The sequence below is a fragment of the Polistes dominula genome, unplaced genomic scaffold, assembly GCF_049000335.1.
Source record: "Polistes dominula isolate Pdom_NZ unplaced genomic scaffold, Pdom_raw_medaka contig_77, whole genome shotgun sequence".
Classification (NCBI taxonomy): Eukaryota; Metazoa; Arthropoda; class Insecta; order Hymenoptera; family Vespidae; genus Polistes; species Polistes dominula.
The window spans coordinates 1,272,745-1,288,385 of NW_028301152.1; the positions used below are offsets into that span (position 1 = coordinate 1,272,745).

Below are 15,641 nucleotides of genomic sequence, written 5' to 3' on the forward strand. Positions count from 1 at the left end.
TTTATTTTCGTACCACGCGACGATATCGTTCGAATGATTTTTCTCAGTATGTTCTAACTGCTTACGAAGTGCAGGTATATGTACATATACGTATATGCATAATACATGCGCTCTCGAGTGCGCGCGCTCGCGCGTGTGTGTGTGTTGATCTACTGTACGATAGTGTAAGTGTGCCAGTGAAAGAGAGCAGTGTTCGCGAATCGTGGCGTGAATTTTTAAACGTTCGACTAGACTTCGCTAAAGAAAGTAACGAGAAGTAAAGAAAAGAGATATAAGAGTATTGAAAGATTTACAGATAGGAGAGGCAATAGTAACGACCTTGAAACGTCGGTGTGTCTACTGAGAATTACACGACGACGACGACGACGAAGACAACGACAACGTGTACCGGCCATGGTGCGCTGCTGTAGGTATTAGTTGGTGCGTCAGCGGTGAAGAATCGAGTATTATACGATCGAAAGAAACAATCTAACATAGATCAAGAGAGAGAGAGAGAGAGAGAGAGAGAGAATATATTGTGTCTCTCTCTCTTTCAGTGTATTTCTCTTTTCACATAAGAGACTCGAGAAGGGTTGTAGTATGTGCGTCGTGGTAGTAAGAGCCGAGTACAAACGAGAGTGGATCGTCGTTGCAGATACGAGTTCCGAGATGAAGGCGGGCACGTAGATCGGTCAGGTATAGCGAGGACGACGTGATTCTTCAAGGGAGAGAGAGAGAGAGAGAGAGAGAGAGAAAAAGAAAGAAAGAAAGAAAGAGAGAGACAGACAGACAGAGAAGAAAAGAAGAAGGGAAGAAAGAGACGAAGAGGAGAGAAAAGACCTTCAGCACGAGACGTCTTCTTACTACTGCGTTCATCCAAGAGAAACGACAAGGTAACGCTTACTTTATTTACTTGCTTACTTACTTACTTGCTTGCTTGCTTGCTTACGTTTATCTTTTTTTGTGTTCTCTTTGTGTCCTCCATTTATTTATTCGTGTTTTTATTATCTAGGTTTTCTTTAAACTTTTTTCATCATTCTTTTGATCTTATTTTCTTTGTTATATGTGAATGGATGGATTTAAATATAGAATGGATATTTTCTTCTATCTTTTTATTTTCTACCTGTATGAATCACTTACTACCTTGCTCTTTTCTTTCTTTCTTTCTTTCTCTTTTGATCTTTTGCTAATGTAACAGCGCTGTCGTACCTGTTGATATCTCCGCAATTACGAAAAGCGCGCGCTTTCCTATCAGCCAATAGGATTCAACGAGACGTCGGAGATTAGTTTTCGTTGTTCGACGTAATGCTTATTTGACAGGTTGACGCAAATTACGATGATAATAACCATCAACATTTTATCCATGTGATGATGATTGTACACATATATAGTCTTACACATATTATATTTTATTGATATTTTGAACAATATATAAGTAAACAAATGGGAACAATTATAACAAATTATAATTATTTGATATAAAATGTATAACAATATTAATGTACTCTTATTAATTCTATTTTCTTATTTAATCACTTGTTACAACAATAGAATATTATAAACAAATATTTTGGGGAAAAAAAAAACATGGAACATAATGTGAGTCAACTTGTTAAATGCCTACCGTTAAAGTTAATTATTAATTAAGTGCTTTTATATAATGTAGATAGAAAGCATGATGATGGTGATTTCTGATAATAACTAATATGACATAATTTAAGTTGATAAAAAACATTTGTAATAATATTTTCGTAAGTACAAACGAGCAGAATATATTTTTTTTGTTAAATGTTGAATTGTATTCTCTCGAAATGTGTCATAGTGAAATATTTTATTTATTTATTTTCTTTCCGATGGGTGGAGACATTTAGATTGGAATATCCGTGATACGTCAACGTTTCCAAGAAATATCACGCACCTCTGATCCATAGGCGTAAACTCGTGAAATTCTTCTTTTCATCAATTCCGTTGTGTTATGTGTGTGTGTGTGTGAGTGTGTATGAGAGAGAGAGAAAGAGAGAGAAAGGAGGACGCTTGTGTAATTCTAGTATCGCGAATTATGAAAGCATCAGGGAAAATATTTGTATTTTTCATATTTACTAGTAGTCATTCTCATAGGATTGTTCATTTGTAAAGTAACGTAATTCGGTGGAAGTAACTTGAGAGTCTTAAGTTCTCTCCCTTTTATCTATCTCTCCCTCTCTCTCTCTTTCTCTCTCTCTCTTTGTCTCTGTTTTTTTCTCTCTGTCTCTCTTCGTATGTAGTAGCTATAGTACTCTCTTGAAGCACCATCAACGATGACAATAGGCTTGATCCAAAGGGAGAACAATACTCGAGATTGCGATTGAAACGAGCGACCACGATCGGTGTATAGGAAGTTAGGACTTCTTTAAAAAGCATAACCCCCCCCCCTCTCTCTCTTCATTGACTAACTTGTATACGTGCTTGGACGCATGCTGTTAGGGTATACATATATATATTTAAATAGGGTAAGAGATTCACCATGGAAGGTGAACTGACAATAGATATGACTAAAGTACTTTTTTTTTTTACATATGTTAAATATATTATAATAGGTTTTTTTTCGATTAGTTGGCTATACGTTAACTTTATGAAAAATTTCCCCCGAAAAATTCATTAATATACGAGGATGAATGTTGGAACAAAAAAAAAAAAAAGGAGAATTTGATCAAAAGAAAAAAGTGGATCTACGTAATTTGAAAAATACGTGTTGGTGAGTTGAAATATTTTCAAATATTAACAATTTGATTACATTTACGTTATTTCATCATATTTAAATGTGTGTTTTTGTTGTTGTTGTTGTTGAAATATTTGTTTTCGTGTTATTAAAATGAAATTTTAAAATATATTTGAAAATTAATATTATCATATAATTAGTGTTCATTGATGATAATATTCTTTCTATTTCTTTATTAATAATTACTTATCACTATCACACTACACACCACGTAGTTTTTTCTAAATAGGCATACACACACATACACACCCACACCTACATATACACGTACATACACGTATGCATACATTTACACACATAAATGCTTTTAAATGTAAAAATTACTATTATTAAAAGTTGTTTTTCAATTCTTCGAATTTTTATCTGATATGAAGACATTATGTATTTTCTTATAGATAACGGTTGTATGTTTATCAACGTTAATACATATGTAAGTATTATACATACGTGGATAGAGAATTCTCTGTATATTGAAGAATATTCTTAGAAAACGGAAGTAATATGTGCCGATGGTACCCAATGTCTTTTCTTTTAGATAAGAATTTTTCAAGAACATCTAGCACATTTGAAATGAGACATTCAGCAAATCGATAAATACGCTAGAAATATCGATGATGATTCAATATATATATATATATATATATACAAATATTATCAGGGCCGTATTTATTATAAGGTGATATTAACTGAGACAACATTTTTTATATCTATGCATTATTTTGTTTCATTACTTTTCATTCTTTTTATTTTTTTTATTTTTATTTTTTTTTTTGTAAATGAATAATCATGAAAATATTGATTTTTATTTTCAATAGAATTTAAATGACACAATTTATTAATTAATTATAAAACATTTATTCTTTTCATTTTTTTTTTTAATGTGCGAGGGTGAGTTGAAAAGATTTAAAACTATGTCAAAAAATAAACGTGAATTTGATCAAAATAGAAATTGTTTTCTATAATAGGTTCAAGACTTTTCAACTAACCTATGTAAGTCGAAATATAAATACGAGATTGAACACGGATAAATGCATTACTTATACACGTATTCGCGTTTAATTTGTAATAATAGGAGAAAAGAAGAAGAAAAAAAAGAAAAAAGAAACTCAATCGGCGAAATTACTTATATAAGTAAATTATAATGCAACAAGTGGAGAAACTATCGTCTTACTATCTAGTAATTTCATATTAGATTTCGAGATAATATATATATATGTTTTTTTTTCATATTAAAGAGAGTATAAACTATGTATAAAATTATATTAAATTGTATCGAAAGTTTTTCTCTAACTTTTTCTTCATTAATTTTACACGCACAATTTTTCATTAATAACAAAACATTTTCTATTAATTTTCAAATAAAATATATTATTAACTAAGGGTGCACAATCAGTCCGATACACACGTCTTTAAGTCAACGAATTATCTTACTTAACAGAGATAATCATGACTCTTTGTTAATAAACTGAAATAATTCGCAATTATAAATTGAGATATAAATTATCCTATCTTTTAAGTTGGATGAAATTGCAAAAATTTTATTCAAATCGGTTCAGTAGTTTACGAGTCCATTGCGGACAAACAACGTGACACGTATATTATATATATATATATTAAGATAAGATGTAAAATTACTAAAAAAAAAAAAAAACAAGGGAACTGTTATTACCTGATTTGGTTAGTTGAAAAATTTTGAACCTATTAATATTTAATAATAAATATTTAAAAATGAACAATATACTTTTATCGGTCAAACATTTATTAAAAAAAATATGTTTTTGATTAAAGCTTAAAATTTGTCAATTCATATATATATATATATATATATTAAAAAAGAAAATCCTATTGCTTTCATTTATACACCTGACGTACACATAATACAAAAATAACCCCCGAAGAATTTGAAACAATTCAAAACCTTGAACATTATACCCTTTCTTTCATCTATTATATTTGCGTACACCGACCGAGCCATTCTCTAATTTCTCTCTCTCTCTCTCTCTCTCTCTTGCTCTCTCCCTTTTTTAAAGAAGAGGAAAAATAAAAAAGAATTTTAAAAGGTCTTTTCACGCTCGTATAATACCGACAAGTTTTTTTTACTGCTGATGCTCAAACTATGTATATATATATATATATATATGCGTGTGTGTATGTGCATATACATATTTATAGCTAAAGAAACTAGCAAAAGAAAAGAGATAAGGAGAATGAAAAATAGGTGGAAAAGTTACAGCAAAGTATTATACATAACACCTTTCTTCACAAATACTTACAACACATACATTCATGTATATAACATGCATACAAATTACACTATCGGTTAAAAGTTTCGAATGATTCGCTTATTTTTTTTTCTAAAAATCGAACAAATCGATTCATTTAGAAATATTATCTATCGTTACTATAATATTAACTATTTCATTAATTAGTTAATTAATATATAATATTAATTATTTAATTAACTAGTTCAGCGATCAATGTTCAGCTGTGCCATCACAAGCACACACTTCCATTTAATTAACTAGTTAATATTACTATAATATTAAACAAGTTAAATATGTTAAAGTTTTAAATTGTAATTTTTAAAATGTAATTCTTGTCAAAGTTTCAACAATCATTGTTTGTTTAATACTATCATCACAGTTTTGGTTTTAATCAATGTGTTACGAAATATAGTGAACATTGATAACACGAATGAATAGTATTTTACCGGAAAAAAGAGTATAGCAATTAAATTTCATTGTGTGATATAAAATATCGATTAAAGTTACACGTTGGTAAAACTGTAAAAAAAAAACGTTAGAAATATTCCGGTTCTTTTTTTTTATTTTTTTTTTTATCTCCAATAATTGGACATTCTTTAATTTTTTTTTTTTTTTACTGTTATTTAAATGTTTCATAATATCAGAATCAATTTAATTCTTATTAAAGTAAGAATAATATAAAATGAATTTGTTTAAATACGTCATATCTATTATATAATATATTTCTAATATTAAATATTTTAATAGATGAACATTTTCAATTGAAAGTTATTAACATTGGTCTAAGAACGTTAAAAGAAATGTATTTTAATATAAACAATTGAAAACAATGATATAAAATTAATTTGTTTAAATATGTCATATCTATTACTAAATTTCTAATATTAAATATTTTAATAGATGAAAATTGTCAATTGAAAGTTATTAACATTGGCCTAAGAACGTTAAAAGAAATGTATTTTAATATAAACAATTGAAAACAATAATATAAAATTAATTTGTTTAAATATGTCATATCTATTACTAAATTTCTAATATTAAATATTTTAATAGATGAACATTTTCAATTGAAAGTTATTAACATTGGCTTAAGAACGTTAAAAGAAATGTATTTTAGTATAAACAATTGAAAATATTAGTAAAATATATTAGAATGTTTGATTTACCTTACTAAGTAGTATTAATCAGGAACGTTAAAATATAATGCATTTTATTTTAAACAATCTAATAAATACATAAGAGATTTCAATTTACCATGATTGATTATTAATTAATCGAAAGAACTGTATATTGTAATTTAAAAACACAAAATATAAAATCGACATACCTTCCTCGATCGAAATCCCTCGGTAGACTGAGCTCATTGTTACCTATGACAGTTCGTTTATTGATTGTTGTTTATATGACTGTTCGAAGAGACTACATATACATATAAAGAATATATAAGATTCGTAATAAATAGAATTTCCTTTTATGGAAAGTCATATTGACAACATTCAATGAAAGAACTTTCACAGAGAACAAAGTGTCAGTCTAACGAGGGACTTCGATGAGGAAGGTATGTAAATTTAGTATTTCATATTTTTATATTACAATATACAATTTTCTTTTGTTTAATTAATAATCAATTAAGGTAAATTAAAATTGCTAATGTATTTTATTAATATTATTGATCGTTTAAACTAAATTGTATTATATTTTAACGTTTCTGACTAATTATGATTTACACTTGAATTATTTCAAATAATTATATTATATTATTTTTATTATTCTGATACATATACAACACACACACACACACACATACACTACACTAATACTAGAACCTTCCTGTAATTTTGTTCAATTGCATATCAATTGCGATTCTGTCTGACAAGTTTTGTTTAAAGAAAGAAAAAAAACATCATAAAATTCTACTCACATCTTATTTTGTGTTGGCATAGAAAATTGTTCTCAATTATTTCGATACAATTATTATCTTTTTAATTAGAAAATATCTCCTACACGTATAACTTTGTTCCTAAGATCTGAATTATAGAAAATTATTCGTGGAATTTTTCACGAATAAACTTCGTATCACAAACATTTGCCATAACTTTTCTATCAATCGTTTCAAATACTTCCCCCAAGTGCAATTAGTGTAGTGCATTGCAGTGTTAAAAAAAAGAACGAACAATTTGTTTGTTTGTTTTTTTTATTTAAATTTACGTAAAAATGTCGAACTTTTGGTTGATAGTGTAGATGTAAGATCGTGAGGTTGAAGTATTTAAAATGGTATCATTTTACGTGTCTTTTACTTACCGGTTTATCTTTACCCAGGTTGTCTGTTTTCTTAGTTCCCCATCCCCCATTCCTCAGCCCTTGTTTCCTCTTTTTATTTTTCTTCTTTTTACTCACTTTTAACCGTAAGACATAATCGTGGTTCATCGTCATCGTCATCGTCATCTTCAACCGTAGACGTGGTTTCTCTTTGATGAGACACTCTCTAAGCTCAATGGGTTCTTTCGTTTAATAATAAAACGCTTCCCCTGTTATGCCGCTTTTCATGGAACGTGTGTACACCCTAAGAACAGCTTATTCGGGTACCTGGTTCAACTTCATCGTGAGTTACTCCTTTTTTTTATCTTTTCTTCTTCTTTTTTTTTTTTTTTGTATTTTTTTTTTTTCTCTCGTCTTTAGGTACCCTTTCATCGAAGAAAACCGTCTACGGTCGTCGACGTATTTAAAAAAGTAACGTCGTAAATATTGTAAATCTATGCATATATTATAGATTGAAATATGGTAATATGGCTTTTTTTTTTTTTTTTGAAAAAAGTTGATAACATATTTTTAATTATTTTTATATCCCGAATGTAATTTATTAATCAATTTTTTTTTATGATATGCTAAATAGAAAAAACTTGCAGATATCTTGACAATTATTTTTATTTTGAAATTGCATGTATGTATAAATTATTGATTAAATATGTTACACAATTGGTTTAGAAAAAAAAAAGGTTTATAATATATTTGGAATTATTTGTTATATTTGAAAATGAATTCTTAATTTGTTGTTGATGTTCTATGTAAAATAGAAAGAAAAAAGTTTTACATTTGTCATAAATAATTGAATGAAGATTTATTTAAAATAATTTATATTATGAATTTGTATATGTATATATATATATATATATATATGTTTAATGTGTACTTATACTCACGATAAGCAGGAAACGATCAGTTAACCGTAATAAACATGCACTTAGTACTTACGCTGTTCGTTGACGATGCGACACAACACGTCGGGTTGCTACTAAATGGCAGAACGATTAAACGTGTAAAGTCGACTTGCTGGAATTACGCAATTCTATATATTCGAGTAAATGAACGTGTACGAAAGAACATTCACCAGTGAGAGTAAATTTATATATATATATATATATATATATATATATATATATATATATATATATATATATATGTATAAAATAAAAAAAGGAACAACTTTAGCCTTACGAGTCAACTGTAAAAACTAGACACGACTACTATTCATTCTTTACCTTATATTAATTTCAATGAAATTTCTATTCGGTTAGAAATAACATCTCATGAAGTATAATAATTAAAACATGAATATATATGGTTTCTTATTTTAAAATATAAATTAGGACAAATTATTCAACAGCATTATAAATAATTATTTCAAATTAATAAAATATATTTAATATTAAATAAAAATTATTACAAATTAGTTTACAGAATTGTTATACAAATGAATAGAAAACAAACACAAATATAATATTGAAAATGAAATTATTATTAATTACTTTAACACAAAGTAATTAAAATAATTATTATACATATATATAAAAAAAAATTGTAACTAATTGACTATCTATATCATTTAATAATTTAATTAAATAAAATTAAATTAACCTATAATAAAATATATTAAATATTAAATAAAAAATTATTATCCAAATTAATCTACAGAATTATTATACAAATGAATAGAAAACAAACAAAAATATAATATTGAAAATTAAATTATTATTAATTATTATTAATTATTATTAATTACTTTACTTATACAAATTAGTTAAAATAATGATTATATATATATATATAAAGAAGTTGTAATTAATATATTATATATCATTTAATAAATCAATTAAATAGAATTTAAAATGAAACATAATAAATCAAAAAAATTAAAGAATAAGATTGTTAAGAAGAATTAGGACCACAATAATAGACACGTACGTCTTGTCAACTAGTAAAGTTTAACGACGACGTCCCTAGCATTATTAAAATCATTGTCGAAGTATACCATACTCATCATACGTGTCCTGCAATCTTAAAGCATTTTGTTATTGTTCACAAACGAACGTAGGCGTGTTTCTCAGTTAGTTAGTTAGTTTAGTTAAATGATCTCTATCGAAGTTTCTAATTGTCATCGAACCTAATTCGTATTTTTATTATAAAAAGAAAAAAACAAACTTCAATTTAAAGATTACTATATCGAACTCGTATTAATTATTTTTGTATTTTATTTTTTCAAAAGTATTACAGCAATTATTAGAAACCCTTTAACTATGAAAAATGTCTGATTACTCGGATTATTTTCATCTCGAAATCGGACATTTCATATTTAATCACCTAATATGTTATAAATTTGGAATTAAACACAAAGAAACATTTTGAATAATAAAGATTGTAAACTTTAGTTTTTCTTCGTAACAGAGAAAGAGATACGAAGGAAGAAAGAAAGAAAGAAGGACAGAGAACGTTTCTATTACTTTCCGTGTCACAATGATACCTGTGCAGATCACAAAACCAAGGGCAAATCCAACAGACAAAAGAAAATAGCTTTTATAACGTCACCAACGTGTTTCGAATACGACACCCATATTATATCTATATCTATATATATATATATATATACATACACATACACTTATGCATACATTAACCATTGTTTCATTTGAAATAATAAAATAACTTTTCCTTGTCATCAATCATTAATTTCTTATCTTTTTAATGACATATGAAAAATTTGCACTTATAGAAACAAAATATTAACACACACAAATGAATATTTTGAATTAATGTTTGAATAATATTTAATTTGATATATTTTAACAGAGATCTTGTTAAAAGTGAATTCGAGGTGAGAATAATAAAATGAGAACCACTGCATTGTCGAGAGTCTGCATGTGTGGTGGGCAATAGTATGGTGCTTGGTACGGTGCCGATATCAGAAAGCATAATAGTGGGACTCTGAGAAATCGTTGGGTTAAGGTTCCTCTAATCGTACCAACCTATCACGTGAATTAGACAGATTAGACCTATTTATGACGTATCACCTAATTCAAATACTATAGTAAAACAAAACAACATTTACTACAAAAAATATAAAACCTTAGTCAAAAATAATCATACGTTTGTTTACGGATCATTTCATTGATTTCATTTGATGACGATTGATATTTATTTTTATTTATTTATATTACGATCGTTCACAAAATTTCATTTCTTTTTTTACAATGTTAAATAAATAATATTCTTTTTTTTTTCTTTCATATTTCAATTTTTCTTCAAATTTAATAAATTCATATTGTCAGATATTTTGTTACGTTGTTATTATTGCAAAAATTAGTATACGTTGTTCGATGCGTTTATTTTATTCTCATCTTATTCCTTTTATTGGGTTGGCAAGAAAGTAATTTTTGTAGTAAGTAAATCTTAATATATATATATATATATATATATAAATTATGTGTCACGTTGTTTGTCCGCAATAGACTCTTAAACTACTGAACCGATTTTAATCAAATTTTGCACACTGTGTGCAGTTTTATCTGACTTGATAGATAGGATAGTTTATATCACAATTTATAATCGGTATAAGGTAATTCGTTGACCTAAAGACGTGTGTATCGGACTAATTGTGAACCACAGCAACGCGTGGCAGGGCCCCCTCCCCCTAGTATATATATATAATATTATTGGGTTGGCAAGAAAGATAATATTTCACACTAGAAAATGGAAATTACTTTCTTGCCAACCCAATATATTATTTTTGTATTCTAATGATTTATTCGTAAAATATTTTCTTTTTTACATCATTTGAATATATATATTTGTTATATTGTTTGTTGTTTAAATAACATGAAATAATAACAATGACTAGACACGCATAGGTTTACGCATATATCTACGTATGTATAATGAAGTTACGAAGAAGCCTTACGGATTGAGAACGGAACGGTCCTCACGAGGTCTCGTACCATGATGGTATATTTTTTCTGTCTCTTTCTTTCTTATAGGAATTGTATGTAGTTTTTTATTTGTTTGTTTTTTTTTTTTTATTTATTCCTATCTCTGAGTATCTCTAATGGGAATAAATGACGTCATCAAATAAAACGTACGACGTAGCCATGCACAACGGTTTATTTTTTCAAACAGTTTGTCTAATTGTAAGTATATATATATATATATTTATATATGTGTGTATATACATATGTTATCGATGAGAGTAAGAGTTGAGATAATTAGCTAGAAGAAGCCAACAACAAATCCGTTTTTATTCATTCGATAAACAACGACCCGCATAAATATATGCTTGTTTTTTTTTTTTTTTTTTTTAATAATTTCATTCATAAATACATAGGATTGTATTTAATTATGTATGCGTGTACGTATGTAATGTTATACATTATTATACACGTAACTTGCAAATTAACATAAATATAAAGATAACACGCGTGATGATACTTAGATATATTTTTCTTCGGATAATGTAAATATGAATCCCTTTTAGGTTGTTATTAGTTCTGCTGGCACTTTTACTTTTGAATTGACGTTATTATGAACTTCGAAGAAAAAAGAAAGAGAAAGAGAAAAAGTTAAAGTGCCTTCTCAATGATTAGATCGTGAGACCAGAGAGAGAGAGAGAGAGAGGTGCGGAACAGTGCAGCAACTTTATCTGCCTGACTCTCTCGAGTACCCAAAGTGATCTGTTGTAAGTTGTAAGATAAATAACTGGTTTGTTTCTTTCGTATTTCTTTTTTTCATCTCTTACAAAGAATTTGATGAGTAGCCGAAGAAATATTAAATGCATTACATTTTACTATTACTATTTTTAAAACGAAATTTTGTAAGAGTACGTGTCTAATTTCAAAAATATGTCAATGATATCGTTGATGATTTCAACTGTAGATACATATCGTGTTTAACTATCATTTTTTTTTTTGGATAATAAATAACGAAATGTTCACAAAATTCATCTAAGACACAATTGGTAATGCAAATGGTTTGATATATCAAATATCATCATCGTCACGTATCATAGTAGATCTTGTATCTAACTATTAATAATAAAATTTATGTATTTAGAACGAAACGTGTCAACGCATTCATTGATATTTTGAATAATTTAGAAACTTGAAAAATATTTATTCGAACCAAACGTCATTATTGATGGGTCCCACGAAACGTCTTCTTCTGCATTTCCGTTTCTGTATGTGTTTTTGGTTTTCCCAAGAATCCAACATAAAACAGATACACCATAGCATAGTACATAACATCAAAGAAAGAAAGAAAGAAGAAGAAGGGGAAGAAGAAGAAGAAGAAGAAGAAGAAGAAGAAAAGAGGAGGCTATTCACAAAATCGAGGACCGACCTCTCTCTTTTTCACTGGCGTTCATTTCGTTTGCAATGGTCAAGAGAGCCAAAGTGAAAAAGAGAAAGAAAGATGAAAAGGTAGGGGTGAGTATGAGGAAGAGTATGAAGAGAGGGGAGGAAAAAGGAAACTCGATTCTGCACGCTACTACTCATTGAGGTTCAGTTCTGTGTTACAAAACCAAGTAAGAGGCCATGTGGTACGAATAAAAAAAATATATATATATATATATATATTCGTACTATATATTATAAACACCCTATAAGGTGTTTCAAAATATGTGAACATGAGGATATGGGTTTCAATACTTTCAAATAAAAATTACAAGTGCAATCATTTATCCGATATTACCTTATTTCCGAACTAGAATTGTTTTCCTATTATATGGTGTTCTTATAACTCGTTTATAAAACTATCAGATGTTGTTTGAATTTGTTAACAATTTTTTTTTTGGAAAACAATGACATAACTCTTAAGTACTGTTTACTGATATAATAGTCAGTAAAACTATACGAATTACTGTAAAACAAAATAGGTGTTAATTAAATGAATTTTATTCCTTTTTATTTTCAAGTACTGAAACCACCCCTAAAGTAGTGTCGATAATCTTTTGAAACATCCTATATATATATTTATATGAGTCTTGTATATTAAACTTTGATTTTCTATCTAGTCTTATCATCGGAAACATCAAAAGGTGGTAAAACATTTATACATACACATATTGATATGTATAATAACGTTCTAACCGGTCATATACAAAGTATGATTCTTTGTATCTTTCTCTTTCGCTATCTCTTTCTTTCTTTCTCTCTCTCTCTTTCTCTCTCTCTCTTTCTCTGACGGCCATAAAACAGCGCTTGATTACAGTTTGGAGACGCATACCTCACAGTTGAGTCACCCTGCTGAATATTACCACGATCATCCACTCTACCTCGCATTTTTTTTCCACAAACGGGTATATTAACAGCAGGAAGCTGTGGGCGCGTCGGAAAGATGCGAGTAATTAAATTAAACAACAACAAGAAAAGGACAACATTAAAAAAAAAAAAAAAAAAATGAGCGAGAGAATGCGGCGCTGTATATGATGCATTGCAAAACAAATTTCTGATCAATTTCAATCCAAACTTCCAACTGTTACGTCTCCTATAACGCGTGTTTTTTTTTTTTTTTTTTTTACGATAATATAATACCCAACACACATATACATATATATTTTAATATAAAAAGAAAATATATCTATGTATTAAGAAACGGTTTACTAATCGAAAACGAGTTTCGTGACTAATATAAGTAAGTAAAAATATATAAGAGATTATTTCTCTCTCCTCCTCTCTTCTCTCCTGGAAAAACCTGTCCTTTATTTCGTTACATAGGGGATACCGGAATTTGATCATAAGTATCCCGCATGTACTTTCTCTACTTTAGACTATATATGTACAACCCAAAACGAGTCTTATATTACAGTATAGAAGAACAAGAGAGAGAGAGAGAGAGAGAGAGTACATTTTGGATTGAAGAAAGATCGATAATAAGAGTGCTGATTTCTCACTATATCCTAATATCTATTTTATTACACCTATTATACACATGCGCATCATATAGGCGTAACACTTTCTTCAGGGACCGTTGGTATGTAGGTGTGAATGTATATGTGTGTATGTGTTAGTTAGTTAGTCAGTGTCTACTCGTTTATCCGTTTTACTACTCGACCACCGCGTGCTACGGCGAGTCTGAAGTTGTTCCTGTCTCCCTGAGAGTACCCCCTCCCCCCTCCCTCCCACCCTCTTTCTCCCCACCACTTGCATTCCAGCGCGTCCAATACCCAAGTACGTCGATGGCGACCGCTTAAGGCCCCGTGCATATCAGTTTCGCGTATATATACCGGTGTAATGGAAAGAACAGTATAAGGACTATGAAGATATATTCATCTCTCTTTCTCTTTCTCTTCCTCTTTTGTGAGATGTGAGATAAAACTAGAAAGATAGATGTATCTATGTAAAAAGGTTTAAAGTAGCGTCATGTTGGATCTACGGAAGGAAGGAAGGAAGGAAGGAAGGAAAAACGTTAGTGAAAAAGAGAAACAGGTAGCTTCACTAACTTACGGAACGGAACGAAACGGAATGAAATAAAACGAATGAAACGGAATGGAACGGAAGCGAACCGAACGAGCTGCTGGGTTTGAAGGTATCAAAGTGTGTGGGGTCGTGTGAATGTACAGAACTCTTTCTAGTAGTCAGGTTGTGTAGTAGTAGTATTATTGGTGGTGATTCAATGTTAGGTTTGAGATAGTAGTAGTAGTGTAGTGATGGTGGTGGTGGTGGTAGTAGTAGTGGTAGTAGTAGTGGTAGTGGTAGTGGTAGTGGTGGCAGCGGTGGTAGACTCACTCTTCTTCCCCCACCATTTTTGTATCGATGGGCCCGACAGGAGTAGGGCTCGTCCTTTTGTCAGTGGCTTTGGACGCTTTGCCGTGTAACGGTCTCTTAAAGTTGGAGCGTCGTTTACGAAGGGTGTGGCGTTTCTCGAGTTATTCCAAGGAATTTATCTTTCTTTTACATTTATTTGTTTTGTTGTTTAGTTTAGTTTGTTTATTTATAACAAACTCGTTACGTTTGTAAAACGTAAATATATCGAATTTGTTGTATATATATATATATATATATCATGTTTGTTTTTTCTTTCGATTGAATATTGTCGATTGAGATTGAAAGAAAGGAAAAAGATTCAAAAAAAAAAAAAAAAAAAAAATGTTTTCATCTCCGAAGATATAATACAACGTGTGTAGTTCCGTCCATGGAATTGAAGAACAAATTATACACTTATTAGAGTAAAATTGATTTGATATAATAAATTGTTTGGGAAGTTTAGAGTCAGTGAATAAGTAAAATAGTGGATCGAGGAGAGAAGGTTGTTGAGAAAGAATTCCGTTCGTGACCGGCGAAACCGGCTGCTCGCACGTTTCGAGCAAGCGCGGGAGA

General features: G+C 29.1%; 1 long non-coding RNA gene across 1 annotated transcript; it reads left to right on the forward strand.

Annotated features, from left to right (window-relative positions):
* Positions 1–1,582: 1,582 nt before the first annotated feature.
* Positions 1,583–3,404, forward strand: LOC149030642 (uncharacterized). The gene is made up of 3 exons (XR_016178474.1): positions 1,583–2,713; positions 3,133–3,167; positions 3,273–3,404. It is a non-coding gene; the product is annotated as an uncharacterized LOC149030642 (long non-coding RNA).
* The last annotated feature ends 12,237 nt before the right edge of the window (positions 3,405–15,641 follow it).